Source organism: Triticum urartu, chromosome 5 (genome assembly GCF_003073215.2).
Source record: "Triticum urartu cultivar G1812 chromosome 5, Tu2.1, whole genome shotgun sequence".
NCBI lineage: Eukaryota > Viridiplantae > Streptophyta > Magnoliopsida > Poales > Poaceae > Triticum > Triticum urartu.
Genome location: NC_053026.1, coordinates 268,044,659 through 268,058,749, shown reverse-complemented (window position 1 = coordinate 268,058,749; position 14,091 = coordinate 268,044,659). Strand labels below are relative to the sequence as shown.

Below are 14,091 nucleotides of genomic sequence, written 5' to 3'. Positions count from 1 at the left end.
GTACTACCATCATCAAACCCTAAGGAGAAAGAGCATGAGGAGGAGGAGGAGGAGGCGGGGTTACTCTTGAGGAGGCGGAGGTTGCCGGCGGCGGCAGCCCCGAGGAGCGCCTCCTCCCTCTGCTGCTTCCCCATCGCATCCATCTCCATGGCGATGGAGAGACGCGAGAGAGAGTCGCGAAATTTTGAGAGCGGCAGTGCACGAGAGCGAGACTGCGGGGTGGGCTGTGGAGAAGACGAGGAGACCCGGACGACGGGGAGGGGAGGAGTCCGTGGGCCGAAATGGAATCCTAGGTTGTTGGTTGCTTGCTTCCCCGCCGTTGGTGGGCACACCCACTTGACGCTCACTGCGCCAGAATGCTCTGGCCCGACCGCTGGTTGACCCAGAGGCCCAGCTTACTACTCCCTCTATTGAATAATGTACTCCCTCCGTCTCAAAATAAGTGACTGAACTTTGTACTAGCTTTACAAAGCTTATTTTAGAACAGGGGAGTAGGAATGAGGAAGTATTTTTTGCGAAAAAATGTCATCATCAAAAGATAACCCTAATTGCCATTATCTTAATTATGAAAGAAAAACAGTCGTGCTTCTTTATTACTGTCATTTCTCTCATTTATAAATCTACAATGAGTATGATAAGAAAAATGTCGTGTGATCTACAAAATAAAACTGCCATGCTAAACTTTAAAAACTGCCATCCTCTAAATAAGAAATATTTTCTCTACTACTAATAAACAATCCAACATTATCTTCTCTAAACGCACCTCATAAAACATACACGGATTTATTAGCATCGCATGATTAGACTCATCAAACTCGATCTAACAGTTAGGCTTAATATAATCTGTTTTCTGGCGTGCGTTTAGTAATTTAGGTTAACTAGTAAATATGCACGTGCAACGCATGTCTTGCCTAATATTATAACCATACATTCACAAATATAACATGTGTTCGAATATTTTAATATATACTACATTTGGATTGAAATAAGTGAACAAACACACTAAAACATGTCTATATACATCTGATTCACAAAACATAGTTTAAAACCCATTATGTAGACAAAGAAGAAACAAAATAAACATAATAGGAATTGAACTTTGTACGGGCCTTTGCCCTTCTCTTCTTGTATCTATAAAGTTCACATGTAGTTCTCCTCCATGATTAAAAAAAGACACAGAGAAATAATTAAATAACTCATGAAAGCCCGAAACTCGTCCAACATGATCTTCAACTTCTCAAAGGACATGAAAGGATGACTGTAATCTCCAACTCATTTTTGGCGATGGTCTTAAATGTAATTAGTACCGTAGTGCCAACCTCATGTCATGTCTCATGAGGAACTTCTTCCATCCTTGCTTGAAGAATAAGTGATCGACAAGTGAGGTGTCATACTCGGTCCTCCTGAAGCTCTCTTTGCCCAACCTTAATCTCGCCAGCCCATGCTTCGGGGTGTTCAAACAAGAGGCAACTTCTTTTGGAATTTTTTGGGTGCCCCATAATGTACACACACACAAAATATTAGGTTGGCCATTCTGGGTGTCTAAACAAAAAGACCAACTGAGAAAATGGTGAAAACATACATACCATCATCTGTAGTTCTGCGTTAGTCCTAGTGAAGCGGTGTATGAAGAATGGTCATGTGACCTATGGTGGAGCGGCAATAGGTTGCACAAGTTAGCTATGGCATAATGACAATTAGCTAATTGAACTATGTATGACAAAATATAAGACAAAATGGGGAAAAGACACAACAAATATATCCCAAAAAAGGACCAGCTACTATGTGAACTGAGTTTCAAAATAATTGACAACTCTAAAACTTTCAGCTAGAATACCGATTAATGGACAGATAGCAACACAAAAAAATGCAAGTTCTAGGATAGGTGAAGAGCATAAAGCTCGGTCACAAATTCCTATGTGTGCCAATCTAGTTTGGAACACCCTACTCTGAATTTCCATCAGAGCAAGAGCACAGCTATGTTTCCACAAAAATCTTCTCAAGCTAAAATCTGCCCCTTAGAAAGCGGCAAGTGGCCAGTGGAAACACACATCATAGCTGATCAACAAACATGTTATTTTGTCTATGAATACATTCAAGCATCAATCGAATGACAAATTTACAATACGGAGAATGACAAGACTGGTAAATGAATAGTGATTTCTCTTAGTTCCTTTGAGGCTCATCTGGTTTGACAGTCTGACAAATGAGCAGTTCATCAACATCAGTAATACCAAACCCATATCCATCTCATTGTCCTTATGCAAGAACAGGGAGCATGCCAACTTACCTCAGGGAGAGAAAAAAAAGGGGAAGGATGCAAGTCGACGGAAAGTTCCAGTTGATGCTGATGGAAATGGGCTTGATCTCCTTCAGTACAGTGGAGATAGCAGTGCCAATTCCAACACATGCATCATCCATATTGTATACCGATGCCTACAATTTATGGAATGAGATCGTATCATTGAAAAAAATAGACTGAAGAAAGAATACAGTAAGGATTGATTGCTTTTGAGGGAATATGACTAAAAACACTAATTGACAAAGAGAAAAATAAAATAAAACAAGAGGGTCTGAAGACTGATATATAATAACTAAAATCTCAGGGCTGAGAGACTGAAGAATGATGCATTTGTTGTCCCAACACTTTTACATTCAGTCAAGGAAGTGTTCACATATCTAGATACAACAGATGGATTTATTGGGCACCGAGTTCTAGCAACAGAATGGCTAACATATTAAAGAAAGTATTGTGCTGAAGTGGATTTTTGGAGGCAACATGTGAACACTTATTTACTAAGTTATAACTGTTCACATTTTCACATATAATATTCTATAAAGAAGTGTTATATATGTTGATTAGGTACAAACTCCATACCATGTTACTCCTCCGATAATCTTCGGGAAACAACAATATTTGTAATATCTTGAAATGGTGTACATGCTTGTATGTCAATGGACCTTGCTAAATGGAGTTTTCCTTGCCTTCCTTCATAGATGATTTTTTTTACAGATGATCGATCGTGCACAAATTAAATCAAGCTCCTGCATCAAACAGTATATCATCAAAAAAAAATTGGTACGAAATTACATGGCAGCATATATGATTGTACAGAAAAAGAAACCGAAAACATCTGTGGGCATAAACACAAAAATTTGGTGGTCGGGATTTATGCATAAACACAAAGACTTGGTAGTCAAAATTTAGGATTTCCGTGTCCCTCCTACAGGCGACCACCAGTACCAAGGTCGCCGTCGCTGGTCTTTGCTCCTCCCCTGCGTGTCGATCTGTAGCAATGGTGTCGCTGCCATGACCGTCCCTTCCATAGATCCAACTTGTCATAGCCGGATTCATGCAGATCGAGGCCACCAAATCCTGATTTGTGCAGATCGAGGTTGTGTTCACCGGATCCATGCACATCGAACTCTCCAAAGGCCTCTTGACAATGGTATAAACAATTGCCCTTTTTTGACTATTTTTCTGGTGCACAACATTTAGATATATCCTTGTTGTCAAAGTGAAAGTGTAGATAATGCCTCTTCTGTATGCATTCCTAACAGCTTAGACTGGCCTTGTTATTCTCCTTGTAATTATAAGGAATCTATTTAGTCTTGCAAGTTTCTCTTTTCCAACATACAACCGCGCTGTTATGAATATTTACTTGCTTCATATACCATACATTTTCTTTTTCGTAATGCAACAATTGTTTGTGCTGTAACTAACATATTTGAAACAAAAATTATTGTTTTCCAGGCATCCATTACATTTTTATCACACTAATAATCTTTTTTGTTGCGTGTGAACAAAAAAATGGATATAATTTAAATATCTACGTGAGAACAGTGTCATTGACTATTTCTTTTTCACACTGAATCAATTATTCCTTGTCAGAAAAATTTCAACATGTATCACTGGTATTGCTGCAGAGTTCATTTCTATACTGGAAAGCATGCATTCTAAAGGGTAAGCATGCATTTCCTTACCTGCCCTGCTCTTGGCCATCTATGACCCGCGTGCTTGCATTGGATCGAGGCCGCGCCACCCCACCTCAACAACCCATGGCTGCTATTTAGGTGATTTCTCTGCCTAATTTTTTGTTTGTCTAGGACGTAATTTTTTGGTTGATTCATTCAACTTTATAGGTGCATAGAATCGATGCGCTCAGGGCATTAACGGATTTCTCCTCAATTGGAATGCTCAGACTATCAAAATAGAGAATGAAAAGCTTTGTAAGCATAAACACAAACACTTCGTGGTCAGATTTTTCTTTTGGGGATTATTCTATTTATGCTAGATCTGAGCCATGAATCAACAAAAAGAATGCCTATGCCCCAGCGCAAGGATCCCAGCTCATTCCACGGGATGGTATAGTACGCAAGATAATTTTAATCTTCTATCTGCTTCAAAGGAAAAAACGTATGAAGCTACTAACCTTTCTCTGGCCAACGGGCTGAGGGCATGGGATGGTGTTGGGCATGTCCAGCGGGAGGAAGGAGGAGCTCGTATCAAGGAGCATGACGACAGCAGTACGGAACGCGTCGCCTTCACGCACACGCCCTCCACCATGCAGCCACGCCCCGCACCCAGCACCGCGTCCCTGGCCACCCGTTGTGTCCTGCACTGCCGCCGATGGTCGAGGGAGGAAAGGGACCCCGCCGACGACGACGAAGGCCGAGCCCGCTGCGTCCCGCGCTGCCGCCGATGGTCGAGGGAGGAAACGGGACCCCGCAGCCGTCGACGAAGGCCGAGCCCACTGCATCCCGCGCCGCGCTGCCGCTGCTCGATGGAGGAGAGGGACCACAACGTCCCATCGACGTAGGTCAAGCTCGGTGCACCCCGCTCCGCTGCCGCTGCTCGAGGGAGGGGTCGTGCGCCGCCAGCCGTGTGGGTTTTATTTTAGGGAGCGGCGGCAATAGGTGCGAGGAGGCAGGGCGAGAAGGATGGGGCACCCGATTTCATTATGTTTCCTTAGTAGGCGATCAGAATTGCGTGTACAGGGGGCGCAGGACTGGTTGGCAGAATATTCCTCCGTGGATGGAGTATGGTCAGTCATTGAAAATTGCTAAGTCCATCTCATAGAGTTATTAGATCAATCATGGCTGTTAGATTGAGATTTGTGGGACTAATCGTGCGGTGCTGATCGGTCCGTGCGGTGTTGTGGACAATTTGCTGGGTGCACTTAAGAAAGTTCTTGTTTGATTGTTTAATAGTAGTGGAGATGGAGATGGAGAGGAGATGGAGATTTGCTGGGTGCACTTAAGAAAGTTCTTGTTTGAATTGTTTAATAGTAGTGGAGAAGATGGAGAGGAGATGGAGATTAACTGACCGTGCTCCACCGAGGAAAATACGAAGCACTCATGTCCGCAACCCCTACAATCACGCGCGAGGCATGCGAAAAGGAAGCTGATCGCAATCCCCTCAATTTGTGTGATGCCTTGCTCAAAACAACACCCCCCACTACCCACGCCGTCTGCCTTACGCGGCCTAGAGCGCCGCCCCCGGATCCTCCTCTTCCTCCGCCACCGACGCCGCTGAAGGATCGACCCGTGCGCCGCCCTCTTCCACAGCGATCCTCGATGCCAACAACACCTTCCACCCGTCCTATCATGCATCTTCCCCACGTAGCGGACGGCCAAAGGAGGTAGAGTCGACGTCTCCCTCATTCACCTACACCGACGACGAGCTGCGATGGCGCCGTCTCGCCGTGCACGCCCCTGATCTGGACGGCACCGCCGACCACGTGGCCCTCCTCCCTTGGTTATTGGATCCGCCGAGATTCGTCCCCGTCTGTTCTACCACCGGGGCGCATCACCTTCTCGCGCTCCACATCGGCTCCCATGGTTGTTCCTCCTCTGCACTCCAAACTCTATCTATAAGCTTCATGTGATCAACAGGTTTGAGCCGACGATCTGGATTGAGTAGGTCGCAGGAGCTTGTCGGCAACACCAGATCTTTGTTCTGGTTTGAAGTTCGTCTGAGGTGATTTCTTCTCTGGAATTTTTTTGAAACATTAAAAAGTACATTTGGAAATCGTTCATGCTAACTGAATTTTATTGATCCTACATTCATGAAAATTTATGGATAAGACAATCGTGGGTGTTTGCTTTCAAACGTTCTGGTGTATCAAATCCCTCTGAAGATCCATACCTTGAGGTTGAAGCGATGCCAAGATAGTTGGCATTCACGCTGGGGAGGAATGAGATAAGCTCAATCATCTCCAATTAGTCTTCTTTCTTGCTATCCATATGTCTTAAATGAGCAGACAGTCTTTGAACAAGGGGTGGATGGGAGTACATGGTTTGGACCCCTTTGCAGAATGAAACAATTTTGTGATACATAGCTTACAATTTTGGCAAGTCTCTTTACTCGTTCCGTAACACATCATCCCGTGATCAACTCCTTGATCACATTGTGCACATTATGATGATGTCCTACCGAGTGGGCCCAGAGATACCTCTCCGTTTACACGGAGTGACAAATCCCAGTCTCGATTCGTGCCAACCCAACAGACACTTTCAGAGATACCTGTAGTGCACCTTTATAGTCACCCAGTTACGTTGTGACGTTTGGTACACCCAAAGCATTCCTACGGTATCCGGGAGTTGCACAATCTCATGGTCTAAGGAAATGATACTTGACATTAGAAAAGCTTTAGCATACGAACTACACGATCTTTGTGCTAGGCTTAGGATTGGGTCTTGTCCATCACATCATTCTCCTAATGATGTGATCCCGTTATCAATGACATCCAATGTCCATGGTCAGGAAACCGTAACCATCTATTGATCAACGAGCTAGTCAACTAGAGGCTTACTAGGGACATGGTGTTGTCTATGTATCCACACATGTATCTGAGTTTCCTATCAATACAATTATAGCATGGATAATAAACGATTATCATGAACAAGGAAATATAATAATAACTAATTTATTATTGCCTCTAGGGCATATTTCCAACAACTTCATCATCCCTTTTAGTTTGCGCTTAGACTTGCAACGCTTATTCCCACCGGCTGTATATACTGCTATTGTGAAGGTACCTATTTTTTGAAATTTTGGTTAAATTTGTAATGCATGGCCTGTCAGCTTATATTGTCTATCTTGTCCATTTGTAAACCCAGCTACACTAATTATGCCAGATGTATTTGATTGAAAAATAGCATGAGCTTACAATTCGCAAGCGTGTGATTTGATTTCGCATGTTTATTTGGCAAGTCCGACTGTATTTGGTAACCTATTTTTAATTTTTAGTTTCTTTTAGGTGAGCAACCTATTGTTCATTATGTCCAATAGCTTATGGACACGGACGGTCACGACCATCTTTGACTACCCGATATCGCCTTGGCCAGCTGCAGAAACCTAGCACCGCCGCTGATTTGACTTGGTTCGTCTCTCTTCATTGCACTTTGGTTTCAGTCATAGGCTTATTCTGAGGATATATCTTGCTTGCAAGGATGATTGTTCTAGCCACCACGAACCAGAACTGGAGTGCAACCCTATGCGTCATCCCCTTCTAATTAAGTGAGATTGGTTTCCTTTTGCCATTTGGAAAACTTGTGATTCTGAACCTGTGACTCTGCTCTTCTCCCCTGCCCTGAAACTCTGAAGCTGCTGCCCTCTTTCTTCTCTGAATTCTACTCTCTGTCAGCTCAATTCTCTATCCCGTGAAGATAGAAATACCAATTGGGTGGGTGTGGATGCTGATTCTGAACGTAACTGTATCGAATTACTCCGCTCCACTGGTGCCTCAAGGTACTACGATTTCGCCTTCAAAGAATAACAATGACTCTGCGGGACATGTATATACATCTCTGCCTGCCATAAGTAAGCATGCAAATAAATTTCGGTAAGCAGCAGCAGACATATTCTTCTTTGAATTTTATACCTAATTGAACGAACAAAATTTGAGCCACTGTATTGTGCTTATCTGGTAGATGCTTATTAGGTATTGCTATAAATATGATGAACTCAGCTACAAGGTTCTCGAAAGAGCAGTAACTAATTATAATGGCTTTGCTAAAGAGTTAAACAACACTGTGTTGGTTGATGAGTTGAATAACATTATATTATTTCATGCAGCTCCATTACTGCTGTCAAAGTTTTATCGTATTTATCTCATGGAATAGTCTACATCTCTAGAGCCTTAGTCTATTTTCTCATTTGTAAAGTTACATGATTCCATTGTAAGGAGCACCCATTTTAGAGACTTAAATCACAACTTTTCTTTCATTTGGTTAAGTTAGACTAATGATTATCATTTAGTATGCCCTGTTACACACCATGATTGAAGCATGGAGCTCACTGGAATTGCATGAAAGCTGTAATGCTATTATTTATTAAATTTACTTATTTTGGTAATGGCACCCTCTCATGTTTATTTTAGATCAAACATGTACAACTCAATGCGCACACACAAAGGTAAGGCTCTTCAGATCCTGTGGTAGCAGTCTTGTTAATAACTCCATGATATCTCCAAGTAGGAGGGATTTTTTAGTTCATGTGAGGATTTCTTGGCTCCAAGACTGGGTGTGAGGATCTCTGAGATTGAAGATATGCAGCCACACACTATGTGACAATCGGTTTAGAATGCCCTGCATCCCTTGCTAAATTATTTGACAAACTATAAACATCTGAGATACTTGTTGTTCATGTGTACATTTGAATTTACATAGTTGTTGTAAGTATGGAGAGTGGACTATTGCACTGTGGTGTCTCGACAATAACTCAGTATGGAAGGACCATAGGAGAGCATCCTGGCTCCTAACTTGTAAGGAACCAAACTGTTACTTGCTTCTATGTGATCGAACCGTGTGCTTACACCATTTTTCTTGTACTCTCACCTGACCAACAATTTGACTTTGGCCTGAGAGTTAGCCACCAATACGAATTCATAAAAGTTTGAGGTATTTGTATTTTTGGCCGGGAATAATTGTTCGATTGAGCAGCTTGAAGATGGGATCGATGTTCTTTTTGACGGAAAGATATTCTAAGCAGGAAGACATGCATCCTGTACACTCCTTGGAACACAGAACATATTGAGCTGATATGTATTTAATTAGGGTGGGCCTTTATTATGTTGGTTTTTACTCATATTAGTAAACAACCTTTATAGTTAGGGTAATATTTCTAAAAGCATGCACAATTAGGTGCATATATGGATAAAGTAATGTTAAAAGAATTTTAAATTTATTGATCTGTAAGATCGTGCGTTGCACATGCACGCTTACTAGTATAAATAAATTAAACAAATGACTAAAGTTTTCTTCAAGGTCGAAGCTCATTTCTCCCTTATATATTTGTGCATGTTTGGACATTTCTCCCTTGTATATTTGGGCATGTTTGAACATCAAACGGGCGACCGGTAGGCTCTCCGAAATTCAGCTGTGTGGACAGTCGCTGCAACATAGCTAACCCTTGATTTGTAATCAACCACTCTCTTCCCATAACATCTTTTCTTCCCGTCATTGTAGCCCAATTATTGAGCTCCCTCCATAGTCACACATTTCCTCACACCGCCAACCCGTCAACCACGTTGGGGGACACCCGAAGACAACCGTCCTTATCGTCGCCCTCTCGCTGGGAGGGACAAAGAGCGAGGCATAAACATACACATACATAAGTTAATTCATTATTTCATTAATTAATTACTTAATATGATGTCTTGTATCCTCTACATGGACAAAAAATACAACAAAAATATTATGTTCATTCTACATAATGAAATTGAAAACTTGTGAACAAAATCACAAATAAGTGTTAAAAAAGTAAGAAAACATGAGGATCCTTAAATTGGTGATACGATTTACATGATACTAACTCCTTCCATATACATAGGTACCCTATCAAAATACTGAGAAAAAAGAGAAGTGATTAATGCCCATCTCATGGGCCTCGCATACTTGGACAGACGATGTAAATGAAATCCATATATTAGCTAAATTATAAGGTGCTTCCAATCAAAACAAAACATGTATAAGGGAAGGAGCTACTACAACTTGTACAGTCCCGAGCCACCACGCTGCTAACACACTCATTTTCCAGTGTATGCAAGTCATCTCTTCCTCTCCCCATCACAAGTGACATGTTCAAACTCCAAAGTCGATGGATTGGATCCTTCAATGCGAAGACACCAAATTTTGAGCTCCAAGGTGCAACCTTGCAGCCTTCATGGTCGGAGAGGCCAGATATAGTGCACTTTTGAGAACGAGAAATATTCACATGATGCAGTATATTGGCCAAGGTAGCATACTATCAAATTTATAGCCGATTATATTTTTATACCTCTCATAACATAGAGATTGACAAGATATGATGATTATCACTTGAGAATATATACCAGCAACAAAAACGTCCACAAAATATAAACACATATCACTTTTAAAAAGGTAAAACTTTGAGACACAGCAAAACACTATATGCCTAGATGTAAAAAATGACAAAAGGAGAATAGGAATAAATATGAGGACGTGGAGTATTTGAACCCGAGCTCACATGCTCCTTGATGAACAGTAAAATCCGAAAACACAGTAAAAAAATAAAAATAAATAATTTTTTATAAACATTTATGGAAGTTTTTACTTCTTGCAAATGTTTTTGATGACATGACATTCGTGTAGGTCTGGGCAAAGAAAATCGATGCTCCAAAAGATTTGTTCTCGGAAGCATTTTGGAGCATCGTTTTTTTCTTTTTGTCCAGACCTCCACCGATGTTATTTCATCATCAAAATTTGCAGGAAGTTAAAATTTTCATCGATGTTTAAATCCAGAATTTTTTGAATTCTTTAACTAATTTTTTTGGATTTTACTGTTCATCAGGGAGCTTGTGAACTCGGGATCAAAAGAGGACTTTCGTATATATGAGTCGAATTAAATAGAGCTAAGAGCTAATAGCTTATGTACATCTGGAGAAGCCAATATTTTAAGTTTAGTGCAAGGAAGTTTCTGCAGAAAATGAAGTTATTTAGTAAAAATGATATCTTTTTACATCGTGCCGTCCAACCCCCTAACACTCATTATCATGGCTCATCCATATCTTTCGGTTTCAACAGAATAAAGTTACCGCTAATTAGAAGCTCGTCATCTTCCCTGAACATGCATTGTAATTTCTAGATTGAAATACCAATGAGTTTTCCATTTATTATGATAAATGTAAATTCTTAATACTGAATGATAATTTTGTTCATAATTCAGCATTAAGTTTGTAAACCAGAATTTTGCATGCATACACAAAATAGTTATGTAAAATTTTGTTAAGTGACAAAACATGTAAATATGGGAGATGGTAGAAACTAAAGTACATGACTGGAGATAATTCAAGTGTTTATAGCCAACAATTTTGAACATGTACACACACTGCTGAACTGATAGGAAGCAAAACTCACCGATGGTCTAAGACTTCTTGTCACCAGGCACATCTCCTCTTCGCGTGAACGGCCTTCGGCGTCGCCAAAGCAATAACCTCCAACTCTGTGGCATCAAGCTCAACCACCTTGCCCATAACCTTCGCATGGTGTGGTACGAGTACGAACCAGTGGCGGAGCCAGAAAATATCTATAAGGGAGGCAAAGTGCTACTAAAACAGGTTGAGGAGGGCCAAAGTGTTGACAAATAGTTTTTTAGCAGCAAATTAGTACTAATTTTGCCACTGTTCATAGCAAATTACATGCAAAATCATGGTGTTAGGGGGGGGGGCAGGGCCCCTGCTGGCCCCCCTGTCTCCGCCACTGGGTACGACCTAGTGAGACCAGCTTAGGACTTTGTACAACTAAAATCATTAAGTGGACAGTTGATCAAGCACAAACATAGACATGGAGAGAGAAGAATAAAAATTCTAATATATTCACCCGATTGTACCAATCATCGTCTTCGTATTGTCCGCAATGAACATTTGTTTCACCGGGAGGTGGACCCCCAAATCTATTGGCTTGTCTGTCATAAACCCTCGCCATAGATGGATTGCAAGCTATAAATTTAAGTTTTCAGAAAGGAAATGTCATGAGACCATTGCCCATCAGATCTTCATTGCACCACAGTGAACACATGAGAAGCATCAAACTCACAATGGACTTGCGTGGTTGATCCATGCATCCTTGGTGGGCTACTTCTTGGGTCCTCTGATGATAACATTCCCAAACAACTCCTCTGCATCCTCCGGCATGGTTGGCCAGATGCCCCTCTCGAGGTCCAGTATTAAGGTTGGCCTTCGGGCTGTGGGTACAAAAATCTATATTAATTGTTAAAAATGCAAAGAAATCATAAATATGATTCATGCATAGACACCTTGCTGGAGAGGACAATCTGACAGAGATGGAAAAGAGGTGTGAAGGAGGGATTCTCCTGGCTGTCATTTTCATCGCCAAGGGTGCTAGTATAGGGAGGATATGGAGGAGGTACTCGTGCTCACCGGAGGTGACCATCCCCGACCGGCCATGAATCATCTCCTCGCAGTGTGATGCAACTGACCATCCCCAACCGGCCATGAATCGTCCTCGCAGGTGATCGTCCGCGACCAGCCATGGATCATCCTCGTAGTGCGATGGAACTAACCATATACGAATGAATTGAAGTAGCTAGAAAATAAAACTAAAGATATTTTTAAAAGAAATAATAATAAGTAAGAAGAATGGTGTCAAGGGAGGGAGGCTGGATCTAATGTGCAGCGGAGGACTGATCATTATGTATATACTTTGGCTGTGTTAAACAGTAGAAATATTTAAATATTTGACCAATTTTTGCCATGTTAAACAGTACATAAATATGACGTATGAGCATGTGCGGTGAACTGCTCACTATGTATATATTTTGGCTGTTCAGCATTGAGAAGATGACACTGATCCAAAATGATTATATCAATTTAGCATCATTTGTTTAGACGATGCCGAAATATTGTGAGTATAGAAATAAGACAAATATGACATATAGTACACTAAATGACGCCTTGAATTTCATAAAAGTCTGTTGGCCAAGTAATCAACAACGAAATTCTAAAATCAACCAAGAATTCTACCCTGCACTCAAATCTTCAGTTGACCAAATTATATATATCAAGATGAGAATAATGTACCATGATGCAAAAAAAAGATGGAACCAATATGCTACAGGAAGTTACTGAAACAACAAAGCAAACATGAATTATATCACCTAGAGTGGTCATCAACAGTGGCAGCAGCTTTTCCTTCAGCGCACTTGGTAATATAGCAGACAATCTAGACACTCCATGATTAGTTTCCAAATTCATAATTTCAATGAGAGAAAACAAGAATGGAAGCTACAAAATGTATCCATATCTACCTATGGGCAGGCTCACGGGTACTGCAGATTGTGTTAAAAAATCGTACTCTCTCCCTGTATTAATTAGTATGTTACTATAAGCAAAATAGGCAGCGGCAGTGCCTCAATAAGAATAATTATGCCATTCAAAAATAATAAGAAGAATCATTATATAGGACACAATGGCATACATGGCAGCATGAAAATCACGGCTCACAAGATTCGGAGATATACATACCAACAAAAAGACAAAGAAAAGCTGAAGAACCACACCTGCATTAGTGCATCGTCCCGAGCACGACACAGATAGACGAACACCCTTGAGGTCGGGGCAGAGCGAGAATCCTACCAGGCCAGAGGCGTGCTCCAAATCAGGGACGCATGCGTGCATACTGACACCTCCACAAGCTTGTCTGTGCAACCGCAGCTTCATTCGCTCTCGCAACTGCTCGGGTCGACGCAGCTGCGCAGCCGCTGCTCCATCCCCTCGCCGCTGCTCAGGTTGTTGTGGCCTTTCCTCTTTACCTTCGCTCCTCAACTTGTGCACCGCATTTGCCACCTAGTCTGGCCGCCCCCGCCGACCCGGGATCGTTCCAACGCAATATTTCCGTCGGTATTCTGAAAATCTGCAGAAGAGGTTGTGAAACATCATCAGTCATCAGGAGTGTACCCTGCATACAGAAGACCAAGATTGGTACGTGCATATAAAATAGAAAAAATTATGGATACATTTGAACATACAGAAGACCAATCTAATTTGCTTGTAACAAAAAAAATTATGTGTATCTTATATAAGAAGAAAATCTACACAAACAGAACAG

The 14,091-nt window shown here is 41.5% G+C and overlaps 1 long non-coding RNA gene across 1 annotated transcript; it reads right to left on the bottom strand.

Annotated features, from left to right (window-relative positions):
* Window positions 1-12,127: 12,127 nt before the first annotated feature.
* On the bottom strand, window positions 12,128-13,731 carry LOC125555875. The gene is made up of 3 exons (XR_007304931.1): window positions 13,544-13,731; window positions 13,292-13,345; window positions 12,128-13,206 (listed from the first exon to the last, which is right to left on the bottom strand). It is a non-coding gene; the product is annotated as an uncharacterized LOC125555875 (long non-coding RNA).
* Between the last annotated feature and the right edge of the window lie 360 nt (window positions 13,732-14,091).